At 37.8% G+C, this 13,516-nt stretch overlaps 2 protein-coding genes across 2 annotated transcripts in view; both read right to left on the bottom strand.

Moving 5' to 3' along the window:
* LOC103127679 (zinc finger protein 709-like) overlaps window positions 1-13,516 on the bottom strand; it is a 471,063-nt gene that overhangs the window by 349,898 nt on the left and 107,649 nt on the right. The gene's annotated exons all lie outside the window — the stretch shown is intronic.
* Window positions 1-13,516, bottom strand: part of LOC107523550 (zinc finger protein 709-like) — a 596,771-nt gene that overhangs the window by 480,474 nt on the left and 102,781 nt on the right. The gene's annotated exons all lie outside the window — the stretch shown is intronic.

The raw sequence follows: 13,516 nt of genomic DNA, 5'->3' as shown, positions 1-13,516 counted from the left end.
CTTCTGAGAGTTCTCCAGACTGTTGTCCACAGAGGTTGGACCAATTGACATTCCCACAAGCAGTGCAGGAGCTTTCCTTTGACCCCACACCCTCTCCAGCATTTGCTACTGTTACCTTTTCTTATGTATGACATTCTCACAGGAGTGAAGTGGTATCTCATTGTTGTCTTTATTTGCATTTCTCTGAAAATCAGAGACTTGGAGCATTTTTTCATGTATTTCTCGGCCTTTTGGATCTCTTCTGTGGTGAATATTCTGTCCATGTCCTCCCATGGGGTTATTTGTTGTCTTGTTGTTGTGTCTGGCAAACTCTTTATATATGTTGCTTATTAAACTCTTATCTGATGTATGGCTTGTAAAGATCTTCTCCAATTCTGTGAGGGGTCTCTTGGTTTGGGTAGTGGTTTCTTTTGCTGTGAAGAAGCTTTTTATTATTTATTTTTTTATTTTTTTATGGGAGATTTTCCTTGGTAGATGTCATGAAGGCTTGAGAAATAAAATGGATCTCAATTCCATCTCTTACTTGTCTATGTACATTTTTCTACCAAATTTCGTTTTTTTAAATAATTTATTTCTTTATTGGGGAATTAATGCTTTACATTCAACAGTAAATACAATAGTTTGTACATGCATAACATTCCCCAGATTCCCATTTAACAATACAACCCCCACTATGTCATTCATCATCTTTCATGGACCTGTATTCTCCCCACCCACCCACCCACCCCAGAGTCTTTTACTTTGGTGTAATACTCCAATTCCATTTCAGGTTTGACTTGTGTTTTCTTTTCTAATCTTGTTTTTCAACTTCGTCCTGAGAGTGAGATCATCCCATATTCATCCTTCTGTTTCTGACTTATTTCACTCAACATGATTTTTTCAAGGTTCATCCAAGATTGGCTGAAAACGGTGAAGTCACCATTTTTTACAGCTGAGTAGTATTCCATTGTGTATATATACCACAACTTGCTCAGCCACTCATCTGTTGTTGGAAGGGAGGTTCATATTCTAAAGTAGGTACTTGTCTGATTGCCTCTCGAATAGGGGAGTCCCTATAGAGTCTAGGCCTGTTGTTTAACTCATAAGATGCCTTTACTATTGCTTCCTCAAGATTTTTTTGGGAGGGACACCAGGGGACAGAGATCTAACTGGGAAACTCAGGAGAAGACCTATACCACAGTGGCATAGCTGAGGGGCTGTGAAAGTCTCTTTACATAACCACTAGATTATCTGCCACACCCTGCTTTATGTCTTGGTCAGGAGTCAGTGACTAAGCTATGAAGCCTATTGATAGTTTAAAAGCCCTCAGGCTCCCATAGCCTACAGGGAAGAAAAAAAAAGAGGCTTTTACATCACTGAACTCCAACTCAGGGATTGAAAAAACTGTTAACTTCCACCACAGTAAAACCTTTAATTAAATTACTTAGACACAAGTCAATCCAGGCAATAGTGATCAATAATTTGAAAAGTACTGATAAAGGGAACTCATAACATAATATATAAAATGGTAAAACAACAAGAAAAAATATTGGAGACTCTAACCAGGACAAGAGTCCAGCTAAAAGTCCTCCAGAGGGTGAAGCACAAAACAACGAGTTCAACATCCAAACATTAGCTAAGGAAATAATAACAGGAGTAAAGAATTTGAAAAAATTGTAATCAGAAATGCAGGAACAACAAATGAGAATATGGAAGAAAATTCTAATAATCTCATGGTTATTAGAGAGCTGAAAGCTGAAATCGCTGGGCTAAGAAGGCAACTAGCTGAACAAGTTAAAACAGTATCAGAGCAGGTCAACAAAATAGATGAACTCCAGAAAGCAGTAGAGGGCAGAGAGAATAGAATCTATGAGGCTGAAGACAGAATTAGCAAGATTGAGGATGAAATAGAGACAACTAAAAAAGAAGTAAAAGATCTCAAAAAGAGATTCAGAGATGCTGAAAACAACAACAGAGTCCTATGGGATGACTTCAAAAGAAACAATACATGCATTATTGGCTTACCAGAGGAAGAAAGAGAAGGAGAGGAAGAAAGCATTCTCCAGGCCATAATAGCTGAAAATTTCTCTAGTCTAGACAACACCAAAGACATAAAGATTCAAGAAGCCCAGAGGGTCCCAAACAGAATTAACCCAGACCTAAAGACACCAAGACATGTCATACTTAGAATGGAAAGGAATAAGTATAAAGAAAGGATCCTCAAGGCTGCAAGAGAAAAACAAAGAGTCACCTACAAAGGAAAACCCATAAGATTAGCAGCAGACTTCTCCATACAAACACTACAGGCCAGAAGAGAATGGCAAGATCGAGTGCTCAATGAGAAAGGCTTTCAGCCAAGAATACTATATCCTGCTAGACTGTCATTCAGACTAGATGGAAGCATCAAAACCTTCTCAGACAAGCAACAGTTGAAGGAAGCAACCATCACCAAGCCGGCCCTGAAAGAAGTTCTGAAAGGTCTCCTATAAACAACCAGACCATCACAAATAGGACATATATCAAAACACTCCAAAACTCTACAAGAATAGCGTTCAAATATCTTCAATCTTTGATATCAATAAATGTCAATGGCCTGAATTCACCTATTAAAAGACACAGAGTAGGAAGATGGATCAGAAAACACAACCCAACAATATGCTGTCTACAGGAAACTCACCTAACTCAACAAGTCAAACACAGACTTAAAGTGAAAGGATGGAAAACTATCATACAAGCCAATGTTCCACAAAAAAGGGCAGGAACAGCTATTCTCATATCTGACATGATAGACTTTAAAATAGATAAGATTAGAAAAGATAGGAATGGACACTACTTAATGCTCAGAGGATCAGTCAATCAAGAGGACTTAACAATTATTAACATCTATGCACCCAATGAGAAGCCATCTAAATACATCAAACTTCTACTGAAAGAGCTACAGCAATATATTAACAGTAACACAATCATAGTAGGGGACTTCAACACCCCAGTATCTCAACTTGACAGATCATCCAGGAAGAAAATCAGTAAAGACATAAGGGAGCTAAATGAAGAGATAGATAAACTAGAACTATTGGACATTTTCAGAGTCATTCATCCCAAGAAACTGGGATACATATTTTACTAAAATCCACATGGATCATTCTCAAGGATAGACCATATGTTAGGCCACAAAGACATAATCAGCCAATTCAAGAGCACTGAAATCATCCCAAGCATCTTCTCCGACCACAGTGGAATTAAACTAACACTTAACAATCAACAAAAGATTAGTAACAGTGCCAAAATGTGGAAGCTCAACAGTACACTTCTTAACAACTTCTGGGTCAAAAAGGAAATCAAGGAAGAAATCAAAATGTTTGAGAGTTCAATGAAAATGAAGACACAAGCTATCAAAATATTTGGGACACAGCTAAAGCAATCCTAAGAGGGAAGTTCATAGCTATACAAGCACACATTAGGAAACAAGAAAAGGCACAAATAAACAGCCTGATTGCACATCTTAAAGACCTAGAAGATGAACAACAAAGGAATCCTAAAGCAACCAGAAGTACAGAAATCACTAAAGTTAGGGCAGAAATAAATAACATTGAGAATAGGAAAACCATACAAAAGATCAATGAAAGTAAATGTTGGTTCTTTGAAAGAGTAAACAAAATCGACAAACCTTTAGCCAGACTCACAAAACAAAAAAGGGAGAAGACCCAAATAAATCGAATAATAAATAAAAGAGGAGATAATCACAACAGACACTGCAGAAATTCAACATATCATGCGAGGCTTCTATGAACAACTATATGCCACCAAGCTAGAGAACCTGGAATAAATGAATGATTTCCTAGATACCTACCAACTTCCAAAACTAAGTAAAGAAGAAGTGGATAACATGAACAGGCCCATCACAGCTAATGAAATTGAAACAGTTATCAAAAATCTTCCCAAAAATGAAAGTCCTGGACCAGATGGTTTTACAAATGAATTCTATAAAACTTTCAAAGAAGAATTAATACCTCTACTTTTAAAAGTCTTTTTTTTTATTGTTGTTTTTTTATTTTTATTTAAGAAAGGATTAATTAACAAAACCATAGGGTAGGAGGGGTACAACTCCACACAATTCCCACCGCCCAATCTCCATATCCTATCCCCTCCCCTCCCCTGATAGCTTTCCCATTCTCTATCCCTCTGGGAGCATGGACCCAGGGTCATTGTGGGTTGCAGAAAGTAGAAGGTCTGGCTTCTGTAATTGCTTCCCCGCTGAACATGGGCGTTGACTGGTCGGTCCATACTCCCAGTCTGCCTCTCTCTTTCCCTAGTAGGATGGGTCTCTGGGGAATCTGAGCTCCAGGACATATTGGTGGGGTCTTCAATCCAGGGAAGTCTGGCTGGCATCTTGATGACACCTGGAACCTGGTGACTGAAAAGAGAGTTAACATACAAAGCCAAACAAATTGTTGAGCAATCATGGACCCAAAGCTTGGAAAAGTGGAGAGGAAGTATTAGGGAGGTACTCACTGCAAACTCTAGTGTACTTCTGCTTTCTTACTTTGGTGCCATACTCCAAACTCAGTCAATTTCTGCTTTGCGTTTCTACTTCTTTTTTTTTTTTACATGCATAACATTCCCCAGATTCCCATTTAACAATACAACCCCCACTATGTCATTCATCATTTTTCATGGACTTGTATTCTCCCAGAATACAAGTCTTCCAGAAGATTGAAGACACTGGAATACTCCCTGCCAGCTTCTATGAAGCCAACATCACCCTGATACCAAAAGCAGACAGGGACACAACCAAAAAAGAAAACTACAGACCAATATCTCTGATGAACATAGATGCAAAAATATTGAACAAAATTCTAGCCAACCGGATACAGCAGTATATCAAAAAGATTGTTCATCATGACCAAGTGGGGTTTATCCCAGGCATGCAAGGTTGGTTTAATATACGTAAATCAATCAATGTGATCCACCACATCAACAAAAGCAAGACCAAAAACCACATGGTCATATCAATAGATGCAGAGAAAGCCTTTGACAAAATACAACATCCCTTTATGATCAAAACACTACCACAAATGGGAATAGATGGAAAATTCCTGAAGATAGTGGAGTCTATATATAGCAAACCTACAGCCAACATCATACTCAATGGTGAAAAACTGGAAGCATTTCCCCTCAGATCAGGTACTAGACAGGGCTGCCCACTATCACCATTACTATTCAACATAGTGTTGGAAGTTCTTGCCATAGCAATCAGGCAGGAGCAAGGAATTCAAGGGATACAGATTGAAATAGAAGAAGTCAAATTCTCCTTATTTGCAGATGACATGATAGTATACAAAGAAAAGCCAAGGAATCCAGCAAGAAGCTTTTGGAAATTATCAGGCAATACAGTAATGTGTCAGGCTATAAAATTAACATTCAAAAGTCAGTGGCATTCCTCTATGCAAACACTAAGTTAGAAGAAATTGAAATCCAGAAATCAGTTCCTTTTTCTATAGCAACAAAAACAATAAAATATCTAGGAGTAAACCTAACCAAAGAAGTGAAAGACTTGTATACTGAAAATTATGATTCACTACTCAAAGAAATTGAAAAAGACACAAAGAAGTGGAAAGATATTCCATGTTCATGGGTTGGAAGAATTAACATCATCAAAATGAATATATTACCCAGAGACATCTACAAATTTAATACTATCCCCATCAAGATCCCAAGCACATTTTTTAGGAGAATAGAACAAATGCTACAAATGTTTATCTGCAACCAGAAAAGACCTAGAATTGCCAAAACAATCTTGAGAAAAAAGAACAGAACCGGAGGCATCACACTCCCAGATCTCAAATTGTATCATAGGGCCATTGTCATCAAAACTGCTTGGTACTGGAACATGAACAGACACACTGACCAGTGGAATAGAATTGAGAGCCCAGAAATGAGGCCCCACACCTATGGACATCTAATCTTTGACAAAGGGGCCCAGACTATTACATGGGGAAAGCAGAGTCTCTTCAACAAATGGTGTTGGAAACAATGGGTTGAAACATGCAGAAGAATGAAACTGAATCATTGTATTTCACCAAATACAAAAGTAAATTCCAAGTGGATCAAGGACTTGGATGTTAGACCAGAAACTATCAAATACTTAGAGGAAAATATTGGCAGAACTTTTTTCTGCATAAATTTTAAAGACATTTTCAATGAAACGAATTCAATTACAAGGAAGACTAAGGCAAGTATAAACCTATGGGACTACATCAAATTAAAAAGCTTCACAGCAAAAGAAACCACTACCCAAGCCAAGAGACCCCTCACAGAATGGGAGAATATCTTTACATGCCATACATCAGATATGAGTTTAATAACCAACATGTATAAAGAGCTTGCCAGACTCAACAAGACAACAAATAACCCCATCCAAAAATGGGGGGAGGACATGGACAGAATATTCACCGCAGAAGAGATCCAAAAGGCCGAGAAACACATGAAAAAATGCTCCAAGTCTCTGATTGTCCAGAAATGCAAATCAAGACAACAATGAGATATCACTTCACTCCTGTGAGATGTCATACATCAGAAAAGGTAACAGCAGCAAATGCTGGAGAGGGTGTGGGGTCAAAGGAACCCTCCTGCACTGCTGGTGGGAATGTCAATTGGTCCAACCTCTGTGGAGAACAGTCTGGAGAACTCTCAGAAGGCTAGAAATGGACCTACCCTATAACCCTGCAATTCCCCTCTTGGGGATATATCCTAAGAAACCCAACACATCCATCCAAAAAGATCTGTGTACACATATGTTCTTGGCAGCACAATTTGTAATAGCCAAAACCTGGAAGCAACCCAGGTGTCCAACAACAGATGAGTGGCTGAGCAAGTTGTGGTATATATACACAATGGAATACTACTCAGCTGTAAAAAATGGTGACCTCACCATTTTCAGCCAATCTTGGATGGACCTTGAAAAAATCATGTTGAGTGAAATAAGTCAGAAACAGAAGGATGAATATGGGATGATCTCACTCTCAGGACGAAGTTGAAAAACAAGATTAGAAAAGAAAACACAAGTCAAACCTGAAATGGAATTGGAGTATTACACCAAAGTAAAAGACTCTGGGGTGGGTGGGTGGGTGGGGATAATACAGGTCCATGAAAGATGATGAATGACATAGTGGGGGTTGTATTGTTAAATGGGAATCTGGGGAATGTTATGCATGTACAAGCTATTGTATTTACTGTTGAATGTAAAACATTAATTCCCCAATAAAGAAATAAATTATTAAAAAAATAAAATAAAATCTTTAAAACGAAAAAAAAGTAGATTTTTAGAATATTTGTTTATTTATTTAGTATAGGATTGAGACAGAGAGTAATGGATGGGGCAGGGGAAATAGGAAGGGAAAGAGATAGAGAGAAACCTGCAGCCCTGCTTCACATTTCAGGAAGCTTTCCTCCTGTAAGTGGGGACAGTGGGCTTGAACTGGGTCTTTGCACACTAAAAAATGAACACATAACCAAGTGTGCTGCCACTTGATCCCCTAGCTTTCTTTTTTCTATCTATGCAGCATTATATGTGGGATGAATAATTTTTTTTTTCCCTCCAGGGTTATTGCTGGGCTCGGTGCCTACACCATGAATCCACTGCTCCTGGAGGCCATTTTTCCCCCTTTTTGTTGCCCTAGTTGTTGCAGCCTTGTTGCGGTTATTATTGCCATTGTTGACGTTGCTTTGTTGTTGGATAGGACAGAGAGAAATGGAGAGAGGAGGGGAAGACAGAGAGGGGGAGAGAAAGATAGACACCTGCAGACCTGCTTCACCGCCTGTGAAGCCACACCCCTGCAGGTGGGGAGCCGTGGGCTCAAACCGGGATCCTTACACCGGTCCCTGCACATTGCGCCACGTGCGCTTAACCCACTGCGCCACCGCCACTGCCTGACTCCCGTGAAGGATTTTTAATTGCCCTGTGACTAAACATCTTGGTTAAAGGGACTATAAATTTCTTTCTGCACACTTACTGTGGTTGTTTATGTTACTCTACTGAGTTGTGTGAGAACTTATATTGCTTATTAGCCCTTTGATATATAGCATGTAAATATGTTTTCTTATTTTTTTTACTGCATCTCTTTGTCTTGGTGATAGGTCTTGTCATTATACCAAATATTTTCAGTTTGTTGTAGTCTCAGTGGTTCATTTCTCCTTTTATTTATTTATCTTTGATGTTGAGCTCAGGTCTCTGAAGACATTTACAAATCAAATATTATGTACTGTACTGAGGATGACTTCTGTAGATTTTTTGGATACTAGTCTAACTACAAGTGCTTATGTATTTTGAGTTGAACCATGGTGTCATGTGATGGTGTTGTTTGGTTTTTATAGGTGTGCGGTGATTTTCCACAACATCATTTTTTACAGAGACTTCACCTATTTATTTTCAGCATCATTTTCTGGCTTTAAACATGTTCTTTGGTTTTTTTTTGTTGTTGTTGTTTGTTTGTTTGTGACTCCCCTGCAGGTGGGGAGCCTGGGGCTCAAACTGGAATCCTTATGCCTGTTCTTGCGCTTTGTGCCAAGTGCACTAAAACCACTGCACTACCACCCGACTCCCCTTCAGAGCTTTTTATACATTACTGGACATGGGAACAACCTGTCCTCTTCCCCTTTGGCAAGAGGGAATTGGCTCACAATCTAACTTCGTTCAGGAAAAGGGATGGGAGTGGATATTAGCAGGGATCCAGAGGTCTACTATAGTGGGAAAGAAAATCCAAGGAAGGGGATTTTGGCCAGGACAATGTGGCTATACTGGGAAAGAGAGATTGAGGAAGGGGCTTTTGGCCAGGAAGTCTGAGTTTACAATGTGGCTAGAATGGGGAAAGGGAGATTGAGGAAGGGGCTGGGAGTCTAAGCTAATTTTGAAGAAAAAGAAGGCATGGTTGTAGTCATGTATACATGTAAAAGTCAGGGTGTCTGTAGTCAGACTTCATTGATAGACATCAATGAAAAGGCTACAGCCAACTGGGCTATTTCTCACATAAGACAAAGGATGAGGTGAATTGGTTACATTCCATGCCCAATCCGGGTTATCAAGGAGCAAGTGAATACAAAATAAAACATACAATTTGGTTGGCTACATGCGAAAGGAAATGATTCAACCCGATTGGTTACATTTCTAGTCCCCTAGGTTTACTGAAATGCAAGAACAGTGGATGCACCTGTCTATGGTGTAATTGGGGAACATTTTATTTCAGCAGGTGTTTCTCTGTCTCTCTCCCTATCTCTTCCTACCCTTTTGATTTCTTTTTTTTTTTTAATAATTTATTTCTTTATTGGGGAATTAATGTTTTACTTTCAACAGTAAGTACAATAGTTTGTACATGCATAACATTCCCCAGATTCCCATTTAACAATACAACCCCCACTATGTCATTCATCATCTTTCATGGACCTGTATTCTCCCCACCCAACCACCCACCCCAGAGTCTTTTACGGTGTAATACTCCAATTCCATTTCAGGTTCGACTTGTGTTTTCTTTTCTAATCTTGTTTTTCAACTTTGGCCTGAGAGTGAGATCATCCCGTATTCATCCTTCTGTTTCTGACTTATTTCACTTAACATGAATTTTTGATGGAGACTGCATAGCATGTATATGCCACTTTTAAAATGGTCATTTAGTTTTGATAATCATTAATAATCCACCAGTAATCAACATTTTTGTTTGCCTTATATCTTTATTTTACAGCAATTTATAGTTTTTGAAGATTATTTCTTGAAAAAGTTTTGTTGCAAATGTATGGGAGTCAGGCAGTAGCACTGCAGGTTAAGTGCATGTGGTGCAAAAACAGTGTTCTTTGCCCTCTTATTTTTTTCTACCACCATAGTTATTTCTTGAGCTCAGAGTCAGAACATGAATGCAGTGCTCCAGAAAGCCATTTTTTCTTTCCATTTTATTTGATAGGATAGCAAGAAATGGAGACTGGAACAGAGGCAAAAAAAAGTGCCGTGTGCAGGCCTGTTGACTGCTTATGAAGTGTCCCCCCACTTAGGAGAGAAGCAAGCCTCAAACCTCCATTTGTGTCTGTACTACCCAACAATGACAAGATCGATAACAACTGCAACAATAAAAACAAGGGCAACAAAAGGGAAAATAAATAAATACAATAACATAAGGTTCTTTTATACAATTATATTTTACTTCCTATTATAGAGGGAAATTGAGAGGGATGTATATTACTGGATAACAGTTCTTTTCTCTGCCACCAGGGTTATTTCTTGAGCTCAGTGTCAGAACTTTTGCTCAAGAAATGTATTTTTTCTTTCCATTTTATTTGACAGGACAGAAAGAAATGGAGAGTGGAACAGGGGTAGAGAAAGAGAGAGAGACATTGAGGCCTGTATCACTGCTCATGAAGTGTCCTCCTCTCAGGTGGGAAGCAGTTTTCAATCCTAGGTCCTATGTCATGGTAATACGTACACTTAACTAGGTGCAACAGTGCTCTGCACCTGAAAATTCTTATTTATTTAACATTCTTGCTTTTCTTATTTACTCTTATTTATTTGTTTAACATTTTTTACTTTTTTTTTTTTGGACAGTGACACTACAGAGAACCTTAATGTGGTATGATCACTCTAAATAGTATAATTTCCATGCTTCCATAATGATGTTAATTTTATAAAGAGCCATGTGTGGCTAGAGATGTCTCATTTCTAACAAACTTATCATAATCAGCATGTGTTCTTTTTTATCCCATCTTTTTTTTTTTTAAACCACTGTGGCTTCATTATGAATTCATTACACCTGTGGTCTGGGAGATGGCGCAGTGATAAAACTTTGGACTCTTAATCATGAGGTCTCGAGTTCAATCCCCAGCAGCTGTGCCAGAGTGATGTCTGGTTCTTTCTCTCTCCTCCTGTCTTTCTCATAAATAAATAAAATATTTTAATAAAATTTTCATTATACCCAGTGGTAATTTTTTTTCTTATTTATATTTTTGTGTTTTATATAGGTGAAGAGAATTTAATAATGAAATTGAAGTAGAGATGTCTCTATCTCTGTGTGTGTCAGTTGAAATTATTCATGTAATTAATGTAATGAAATTAATGTTTATTTTCTTTTAATGAGAAGAACTGAAGGTACTAAGAAGACACAACCTGACTTTGAGCTCTAAGTCCCCAGGGGCTGTAGGTTCAATTCCAGTTACCTTCTACTTCACTCTCCCTTTCAAATTCTCTTTACCTGTATAAACTTTACATTATAAATAAGGAAGACAATATCCACAACTGCTTAGCACTTGAGAAGAGTGCCTCACTTCTATGCATGTCAGAACTAGGATATTGAATCTCGGTCCTTTTATATGGCAGTGTGAGCACACTATGAGTTGTACTCCCACACAGCCACTAAGGTTTTATCATTTACTAATTACAAAACTACAGTGAGAATAGGGTTATCTCTCTGTACTCAGAGCCTCGTGAAAGAGAGTCCAATGTTCTAATCAATGTACCATCTTTTAGACCATGATTAAGAGGTATTTGGTTTTCAAGTCATCAAAGACATGTTTGTAGATGAGAAAATTATTCACAGGCTTTATAAAGTAGAAACTGAATGGCTAATCTGTTGTCACTCACATTTTCTCACATGAACACATTGCACATATTTTAGGGCTCAGTGACCTATGAAGATGTAATTGTGATATTCACTCAAGAGGAGTGGGCACTATTGAATCCTTCAGAGAAGAAACTACAGAGATGTGATGTGTGAAAACTTGAGGAACTTTCTTTCAATAGGTAACTCTAATCACCTTAATTTTTCAACTAGAAGACAAATCAATTTTTGTTTACCAGTGTAGAAACAGAGATACTGTTCAGTGTGCAAGGTTTGATTGTGACTCATGATGGATCAAAATTTCAATCTATTTGTATAATTTCTAATACTTTTTATATTTTGTAATTTTAGAAAAGATACAAGAACATTCCACCAAAGGGCAGTATAACTTGCATGGGTGTAAACAAAGTGAGCGTTACATTTACAATAAAGTGTGATGTACCACCTAAAAAGCTACTGTGTTTTCAAAAATGTTGTCTCTGTAATTTACTGAGATCAGGTGCCTGCTTGGTTTCCCTGTATAAGTAGACTCATGGGTTCTTAATTGTGTGCTCTCTACTGACTTAACAATTGCATAGGACCCCTTTTAATACAGTTCATTCAGAAAATGAAGTTTATAGTCACTGCCACAAATAGATCAATTTTTAAAGAAGAAAATCAAAAATATTTCATAACTAGATTATAGAATAGTTGGACAAGTGACTCCAATATGATGTATGTGATGTACATGACTGAAGTTCCCATCTGAGTCACTGAGGACCATAATGGTGTTCTACATTATCTGTCTTTTCTCCACTTTATAGGAAAATCTTTCTGACATGTAAAAAGTAAATGGAAATTTTTAAAAGGGGGCAAAGATGCTGAGTATTTATAAAATAGTACACTTGGAAGCAATAAGAATATCTTCAATGTATGAATATCTATGTATATTTTTTAATATTTTTTATTTTCTCTCTTGTCCTTGATTTTCATTGTACTTGCAGTTATTATTGTCATTGATGTTGTCATTATTAGATAGGACAGAGAGAAATGAAGGGGGGGTATTGGGGGGGATAGAAAGATAGATACCTGCAGACCTGCTTCACCACCTGTGAAGCAACCCCCCTCCAGCAACCCCCTCCAATCCCCCACTGGGATCCTTGCAAATATCTATATTTTTATGATACTTAGAGGTAGCCCTTCTAGAAAAGATCAATATTCTCAGTGAAAATTTTCAACACAAAACCAAAACTTGCTATTAACAAATAGAAGTACAATTAATGCATGCAAAATACCTGTAATGATATCATTATACTTGGCATAATATATTTATTTGAAAGTATTTAGGTATTGAGCTTTCATTTTTATTTATTTACTTATTGAGCTTTTATTTTTATTTATTTACTTATGTATTGGATAGAAACAACCAGACATCACTAGGAATGGGGAGGTAGAGAGAAGAGAGACAAAGACTCCTGCATTCATAGTTCACCGCTTGCAAAGCTTTCCTCCTGCAGATGGGGTCAGGAGCATGAATCCTGTTCTTTGCTCATTGTAGCATGTGCACTCAGCCAGGTACACCACTGCCCAGCCCTTTTTACCATTTTTTTAACTTTACTTTTGAGATCTTTTTATTATTTTTCATTATCTGTGATTTTTTCAGTATATGTTTTTTTAAAAATATTTACTTATCCCTTTTTTTGTCCTTGTTTTTTATTATTGTCGTAGTTATTGTTATTATTGATGTTGTTGTTGTTGGGTAGGACAGAGAAAAATGGAGAGGAGGGGAAGACAGAGAAGAGAGAGACACATGCAGACCTGTTTCACCACCTGTGAAGCGACTCCCCTGCAGATGGGGAGCCAGGGTCTCAAACCATGATCCTTATGCTTTGCACCACATGCGCTTAACTCATTGTGCCACCTCCCAACTCCCTCAGTATATATTTTAGTCAAATCCATTTCTA

This window comes from Erinaceus europaeus, chromosome 13, assembly GCF_950295315.1.
Source record: "Erinaceus europaeus chromosome 13, mEriEur2.1, whole genome shotgun sequence".
Lineage (NCBI taxonomy): Eukaryota > Metazoa > Chordata > Mammalia > Eulipotyphla > Erinaceidae > Erinaceus > Erinaceus europaeus.
The sequence above is the reverse complement of the archived record's forward strand: the minus strand, read 5'-3'. Positions and strand labels throughout refer to the sequence as shown.